The sequence below is a fragment of the Hakea prostrata genome, chromosome 2, assembly GCF_041222555.1.
Source record: "Hakea prostrata isolate BN-2017 chromosome 2, UWA_Hpros_2, whole genome shotgun sequence".
In the NCBI taxonomy this organism is placed as follows: Eukaryota; Viridiplantae; Streptophyta; class Magnoliopsida; order Proteales; family Proteaceae; genus Hakea; species Hakea prostrata.
In genome coordinates, this window is record NC_142601.1 from 46,223,358 (window position 1) to 46,231,930 (window position 8,573).

Below are 8,573 nucleotides of genomic sequence, written 5' to 3' on the forward strand. Positions count from 1 at the left end.
CCGGCCGGTGGGAACGAGAAGTATGGGATATGTCTGGTGTTTCTTCCATCAATCATCCGGATCTACGCCGTATATCAACAGATTATGGTTTCGAGGGTCATCCATTACGAAAAGACCTTCCTCTGAGTGGATATGTGGAAGTACGCTATGATGATCCAGAGAAACGTGTGGTTTCTGAACCCATTGAGATGACCCAAGAATTTCGCTATTTCGATTCTGCTAGTCCTTGGGAACAGCGTAGCGACGGATAATGTTGAATCAGAATAGGTCCAGTCCAGGGGACAAATCAATAGGAAATGCTATTTGCTTCGTAAGAATAAAATAAGAAAAAACTTCTATGAAATGCTTTCACGGGATTCAGCCAATTGTCTCGATCGTGGGATATCATTGAGAAATAGGAATCAGTGTTATCAAACTTCGTTTGCCTGCGATTATTTGTAGTATGGAATGAGTCAATCATCCACTTTGGTATCTTATTTCACTAAAATGGTGAGATCATTAGTGAAAGAAGGCTCTGAAAGACCTATCCTAAAGGAGAAGGAGGAGTAGGAGGAGTCAGTCTTCTTTTTCTACATCCATATGATCTACTAAAGTCTTCCCGATAAAGAAGGAGTGAAGGTCAAGCGAGTGAACGGCGGCCGTAACTTTAACGGGGAACGAAAGACAGGATCTTTCTCTCTTCCACCTGCTGGCTTTGTAGTGGCAAACCGTAGCCCGAGGGCTTTCTCTGGAAAAATCCTATCTCACAACTTAAAGATATATGAATGAGTGCTTTCTTCTTCAAGAGGGTGCCTTAAGAGGAGTGACTCGAGGAACGAAAGGCAGGTCTTTCATCCCCTATGTTTTATTCAATGAGAGCGCCCAATGGTGATAAAGAAAGGGGAGAAAGGAAGAGCACAACATTTTTGAGGTGTCTTGATGAGTCCGAAGCCCAGAAAGTGTTGCAAGAAATGCACGATAGAATCTGTGGAGTGTGAGGTAATAGCCAGAGCAGTACGTCTACTTCACTGTTTAACGGTTAGCTTTTTAAAAAAAATTTCCTCTACTACTTTTTTTTTCATTTGAATTGATTTCCGCAGTCGGTAATAGCAAGCAGGACTAAAGAAAGCAGCAGTCAGAAGCAGTTGGATGCGGAGAACTGTCAGTCGGCTGTCGGTAATAGTCAGAAGCGGTAAGAAAAGAAGCGGTACACTGTTTACCGGGAGGACCAGCAAGAGCAGGCTACGAAGTAGAGACTTTGAATCTGAAGGAAGGCAGTCGGGAAAGCCCTAAAGGTAAGAAGGTCTTTGTTTAAGTCAAGTGACAACGCTTAGAGAAAGAAAACCGTTAGTGAAGTGTCGGGAGATGCGTACTGTTTCGGCACTCGAAGAAAAGCCACTTCTTTTCTTGTTCCGGGAAGTACTACAACAAAGTCAAGCTCTTTGTTGCAAGCCGAGCAGAACAGAAGATAGAGGAAACCGGAACTTGAGCTATTAGACAAATTTCGTTAGCAAGCGGTACTTTGATGACCCACTTACCTGCCCTTTGTTGTGTAATCTCCTCAGGCTTGACCAAGTAGTCTCTGCCACTGATACCCCCGAATATCCAACATGTTTCAGGTGGAGGATCACGAAACTCCGTTAAACACGGAGGTGACCAATTCCACCACTTACCTTTAATAAAATCGTAGGTCTTCCAAAGGAGACCAAAAGTCCGAAACTCTTGCGAATTCACGTCTCTGGCCTTCCAATCTACTTCTACAACGGGAGGTTGGAACAGTTCTTCAAGGGTCGCATCATCATTCCATGCGGTTGTATGATACCAGTAGAGATATTTTAACCAAACCCAGTTTCTTACCATGGTCCTCTGACGGAACTCTACCTCTCCATCAAAGGTAAACTCATCGGGAATCCACTGGAGTTCCTTAGGTTTAATATGTTCCCTTATATAGGCGCTTGTTTAGAGCCCTCTCAAGTATGGACCCATCGGGTAACCCCTACTCATCCAAAACTCTAAAGGATAATTGCTACCTTTCACCGGCTTCTCAGCCATCTTTCTAACCCGTTCCCAATGTTTGGAACTACTATTCTTCCATGATGCTAACACTCGATAACCACCCCCATGTAGTCTAACTAAAGTGGAGAATCTTTTCACTCCATACTTTTGACCAACGGAGAGTTGTCCATACAAGTGACTTGTCATCATGCAACATTTCATAGAGACAGGCTTAGTAGCTGCGATTTAACTCGTTTGACACAGAATCGCTTTGCAAATTAAAAAGCACCCTGTGTGGATATAATAGACTTTTGGGTGGAAATTGTCACCCCCAACTTATCCAGAATGTCGCGATAGGCCAAGGCAACTTCCCTATCCCCGATTACAACATCATCACCGAGAATAGCGATTCTACAGCACGAAATCGGATGCCAGGTTTCACCTGCCGCTAGCCACACAACAAAGTGGTGGGACAAAGTGAATAAAGGCCAAGAGGAATACAACCCTAAAGGTTGCCCTGTCACAAAACACAAGTCCCGATTACGGTCAACCCAAGGGGGACCGAGAGGAAGGCCGGGAAGAGGAGTATACCGGTATAAAAGGAGGTATAACCATTTTTTTAGATCTTTTCGGAATTCCAATAAGAAGTGCCCTATTTGGTTGTTCCCGAGTCGTAAGTCGCCTGCCAAAGCAATCAATGGAAGTGAACGAAGGACTTCTTCGACAGAGAGACGAGCGCAATAGCTTTTTTATCAAGAGATACCAACAGCCGCTGACACGGGAGCTGAACAAAGACTATACCAAACGGCGGATCGACAAGAAGATTCCAAAGAATTGAAAAATCGCTACTAACGGCAGACCACCTCAAGGGGAAAACCGAACAGCAAGAAAGCTGGAAGAGGAGCCTAGAGGAAGCTAGGATGTTTGGCTCTCGTGGGGGAAGCCAATTAGGAAAGCAGGCTAGGCGGCGTTGTATCCTAGAGAAAGGAAGGTTGGAGTAGTGGGTGGACATGCCTTTCGAGTCTTGCTCTGTTCGGACTCTTTAGTCACGCACCGATCAACAAAAAAAGTTGGGCAAGGCGGACAATCGGGCTATTCCGATTAATTCCAAGACTTTCTTACGTTAATGCATTCCTCCTTTCCCGAACTCGACACTATCGACGAAATCTTCCAACGCTTAATATCCATCATCTATAATGCGGAATAAGTTAGTTAGCGAATTGGAAAGTTCAAAATCGATATTCGAGAAAGCGGCAGGCCCATAAGCCCTTTACTAAAATACCGACTACATGGGAAATGAGGGAGGTAACCTTAGACCGGCTAAGAGATCGATCTTTTGACTTGCCGATTGAGATCTTACTCCACAGTCTGTAAGAAAGACTTAAGTTTTCGACTCCGTTCGTTCGGAGATTCACTCCTCACTATCTTTGAAGATGTCGATTCTAAGGATCCCTATCTACGCTAGCCAAGCTTTCTACTGCAGTGGACCCGAAAGCCAATCTATCAGGTTATGGTTCTTCTGCCACATCCTCTCAAGAACGAGTTTTTTAATATCATAAAGGATCATCCTTTTCCGAGTCTCGATATGAACTAGGTTCTTAGGTATAGTGTATAGTAAGATGTGGAGCAGTCCACCCAACCACAGCCCTTTCTGGCTAGAAAACATCTCCTATCTTTCCAGTGGAAAGAGTAGAAAAGTTGTCAATGACACGTGGTTATCCGAAACCTTGCCTGGCACCACTTCCACTCACACAAATCCGAGCTTCATGCTAGATCCATTGTGAGTAATCATAGGAAAGATCGTAATAGAAGAACTTTCTAGTCCGCTGGAATAGTCCTACTTTGGTTACGTTGTACTCCAGTCTTTCTGGGGCAATAAATCCTTCCCTTCTTTTCCCAAAGTCCGTGTCGCGGAGTTCTTTCGAATCAGCAGGGCGGTAAGTAGGAAGATTACTAGTACCTGCTCTTTGTCCCGATCGAGTGGAGTAAGGAGAAAGTGGGGCCTGTACCAATGTTTTAACTGCCAGATCTGTCCCATTTGTTAATGCTTAATAAGATTGAGAACCAGTAGGTGGGGATTTTCATTTCGATCAAGAAATAACATAAAATGGTGAAAACGATCCTACGATCGAAGCTTCAAAGTCAACTGATGTTCTTGCACCAGTAGCGGTGGGAGGAGCCTAACCTGGTCTCTAATAAGGCTTGGGACTAGCAGCTGGGTCAGCAGGACTGTGGTCAAAGTGTTCTGCACACAAGGTCTTTGATCCAGGGATCAAGGAGCGGTTGGCATCCTCAAGGACGAGGTCTGTGGGAAGTGAGACTGTGGCATCCGTTAGGTGGTTTACACCTGTGACCTTTGATCGGAACATGCGTGATGCTTTGAAAAAGCCGTTTTGCTTTAGAGCTGCTTTTGTTGGCTGAACTGCCACATCTGCTTAAGGGTTGGTGTGGCGTCTGGCTCGGAAATGTAGCCATTATTCCCCGCTTGAGAGGGGTAGGTTACCCAGGCTGCTTTCGGTTAAACAACATATCCTTTCCCATTTGAAAGAGTAGAAAGCGCTGCTGCTTAAACATCTACTTGATTTGAGACCTCTCTTTCACAAGCCGATTTCCCAGATGCCTTATTAGGTGAACCCTCCTTTCCATCTCTCTAATCTACCTAAGAACCTAGTTCATCTCCTATCCGATCAACAAAGTATCGATCCGGAAAGATATTGATAAATTACATAAAATAGTTGTCCAAATCACCGGGCTTAACAGCCTTTCATCCTAAGTTGCCCCACCAGCCCCAAATCCATCCGGGTCAGCCTTCTGAACCTTAGTCATTGCACATCCGAAGACGACGGCATTCGGCGATCAACAGACCGCAAAGCAAACAGAGATTGAAAGAGTCCCCTCCCACCACCTGTGAACGACCGTGCGGACTGAGAGCCTTGTCTAGATGGATGACGGAACTAGGAGAATGGACCCTGCCAGATCTTCTGATCACTAGGGCGGAGCATCTGTCTATGGTGTACGTGTGTACGGATCGGGGTGAGTGTGAGTTAACGTACTCGTACTCCTAGCTTCTCCGGTCTGTGATGAATCTTCCCCAAAGCAAAGGTCTTCCATCACGTGCCACCGAACCGAGCTCCAGGATTTAGCCTTAGTGGTGGGTGGACCAGTCTTCTTAATGAGGTTAACCTAGTCGGGCCAGCTAGTAAAGGCATCAAGGCCTATGAGCTTCAGTGGAGCAGCTTACTCAACCACTCCCGCTTCCACTGCAAGAGGAAGACCTTTCCCCTACTAGTCGTCAGGCTGGATTGGATTGCTAGTTCTTTCTGAACTTGCCTTTCTTTCTTTCCCAGGAGGGGAATGGTTAAGTGACACTCTCGACGTCTTCTTTGGTATACGGGATTTTGACCCAGGCGCTTCCGGCTTGCCTAACCGTTCGGCCGGAGATGCCTTTGTATAGCAAGCTCTTTAGGCTACTTGTATCGATTTGCCACAGTGTGGAACGATACAATGCCATGCATTGCCTCAGCTTGGCAGGATGGGAGTGAAGGTCGCCGGATGAATTGCCGAGAAAAGGTTATTCGCTATTGGCTCGCCCTTGTATCAGACCTTGGTACGGCCTATACATGATTGGGCCATGACGGTTTTGGCAAGGTGTTGAATGGATGGTACCTATAACCAGACCCAACCGTTGCAGTACTTGAGAAGAAAGATAAAACTTTTGATCTCAAGGCTGCTATCGATTCCTTACCTCTTATCCTGACGTCCTCTATGATTGCAGGGTTGTTCGGAAATCCCTTTCCCTTTGCAACTAACTTCCTGGACGTTCATACTTTGTTCTGTAGTCTTTCAATTACCATATAGTTTAATAATAAAGGCTATAGGTCATCGGTTGTGACGTTCACGAAGGGTCAACCCCTCGGATTTTTTAGTTCTTGGCCTTCTCTCATCAGCAGAAAGAGAAGTCAGGCCGGTGGGGGCCAATCTGAATCTGACTTAGGTTTCTAACCCCGAATTGCACTCCTAAACAGTCAAGGAAATTGCCTTCTGCGCGGCAAGCATAGCCCGATAGCCAGAGAGCAAGCCAAGCAGCGGGCAACAGATGGTGCAGCGAGAGCAGCAAGGGGTGTTGAAGGAAGGTGCTTTGCTCGGGTTAGCGAAGGAATCAAGGACTATCATTGACTACCAAGTCCTGCTGTGGAATGGAGAGCTTTCTTCTTTACACCTGTACTCAAAAGACTTTCCCTTAGGGCTTTCGCGCCTTCTTCTTGTCCACAAGCAGTTCAGTAAAGAGTAAAGTTAGCCGTTCTCAGTCCACAGGTGGACGGGCTGGCTAAGCTTCCACTCACAGATCGACGAGAAGGGCATTTCCGTTGCCTTTAACGCGCCTTTAGCAAGCTTTGAAAAGGCCCGGCCCCTTGATTATTAAACAATGCGGTGACGAAGTCAGCCGATAAAAGGGGGGTTGTTATTCACTGTCCACATTGGATGCCTCGCCCTTCTTGCATTGATCTTCTCTTTCGTCTTTCTATTTGATTGGTGTGAAGTCAATGATACCCTACCTTGTATGAAGCAGGCGCACAGCTAATCAAGCACAGCGCGAAGAGCAGCACTCCTAGCTGTCGGTAATGGAAGGAAGAGAGTCGGGTTGGTTACCAGTCCTCTCTCCTCGTCAACTATACCTCTATCCTTGGGTTAGTCACAATCTCCTCGTCTTAGAACCTGTAATAGGAGTGAACGAAGTGAATGCAGCGGCAGTTCAGTGTCTAAGACAGGGCTGTCCACGGACACCTCTTTGGCTTAGTCTTAGCCACAATCTACCTTTCTTCTTGAATAGGGGATTTCAGTAGTGAACGGAGTTGGCGGTTCGGCAGGACGGATGGGACCTGGAGTTAACAAGTAGCTTGGCTCAACATCGGGACTTCTTTCCAGCTAACGCTCCAGCTTCCCTTTCTACTTCGCTGCCTTTCTCTAACGAGCAAGCACAAGTAAACTACCTTAATTCACTTACAGTAAGATAAGGGATTTCAAGCAAGGGGTGAAAGTATGGAGCTACTAACCAGAGTAATCAAAGTTGGCATTCAAGCAAGAGAGAAAGAAGTCCCGATCAGGCTACAAGTGGGACTAGAAGCTAGGGCCGCTATTCCGGTAAGGTTCTTTTCAAGGGAACTAGCACCCTAAAGCCAGCTACTCTCGCTGGCAAACAGTAAACTAAACTGCCTGCCTTATGGGACTGGCAAGCTAAGTAAGTAAACTCACTTTCTAACAAGCAAGCCACGCTTCGCTTAGCAGGCCCACTCCTCATTGGACCGACAACCCCGTTCGCTGGCCTGCTCAATTGCCCTCTTCGAGTCAATCTAACGATTTCCTCGTTAGACCCCAAGATTAGCTTGCGTTGTTGGCCTTACAAGACAAGTTGTGGTTATAATAATTATTGTAGTAGAAGTCAGAATCGATTCCAGGTTGGGAACAGCAAGACCGATCCTCCGTAGTTGAAGCTGAATCGAGAACAGGGACCAACGTCTCAACGAAAGAGGTTAGATGTGGCAAATCTGCTGCCGTGGAATGCCCTCAAAGAAAGGGAATAAGTGAATCAAAGCAAGGAAATAAAGCTAGTCGAACCAGGGCTTCCTCTTGTGTGAAGGATTCGGAATAGCTTCCGGATGACATAGAAGGACGGTCTCATCTGTTGGGAGCCGGATGAGTAGGCTACGCGTAGTTATCCAAAACGGCCTAGGAAAGCCTTTCTTAATGGGCTTTCAATTCTCACTCTCTCATTCCTTGTTCAGGGCTAACTGACTTATTGAATGTCTCCTCTCCTCTCGCTGTCAGGTTTGGTTCTTGCAGGGTGTCACTGTTTATTATTGATTGTCCCATGAGCTCTTGGGCTAGGATACGCTTTTTTTAGCTTGAGACTTGGTTATCTTAGAAGGGTTAGCTACGTCCCGTTGGGAACCATGAAAGAACTAAGACCCTATCTTCTACTCCGTACTATGAGATAGAGGCAATGAAATTGTAATTGCAACGCACTATTCGGTCCAGCCCCAATCTCCTTTCCTCGTCCGAGATGCCTTCTTCACTGGCCAGGCAAGGGATAGAGTCTTCCTTCTCGAGTATATCTCAGGTAGGGTCAACGGAACACTCCATTTTTTTGAATAAAGCTTCACATGGATCCCCCGCCTCGTTTGAGTGCTTGTTCCTGAGCTTTACCTTTCTTTGTTTGACTGAAGTCTTAGGAGTTCAATCTGGCAATTCCCTTTTCTTCTTCATCGTTCGTAACAAGGTAGCCGCAGGAAAGCTGCGGCAGTTGGGAAGTTTCCCTCCGCCTTCTTCTTTTCGATTAATCAAGTAAAAAAATCCAGTTGATTACGAAACTTTCTTCTAGAGGAAAATTTCCAGTAGAGCGGGAAGATTTAGTTAAAAGGAAAGCAAAAGCACTTTCAAGAGATCCTAGGCCGAAAGCCATTTATCGATAGTTTAGTGAGCCTCTACTAATCAGAGAGCTTGAACACGCTTTCTGTTTAAAGTAAAGAAAGATTGCCATAGGGACGACGGATACTGATACAGACAGGGGACAACTCTTTTTAAAATCAAAGGAACTTTTG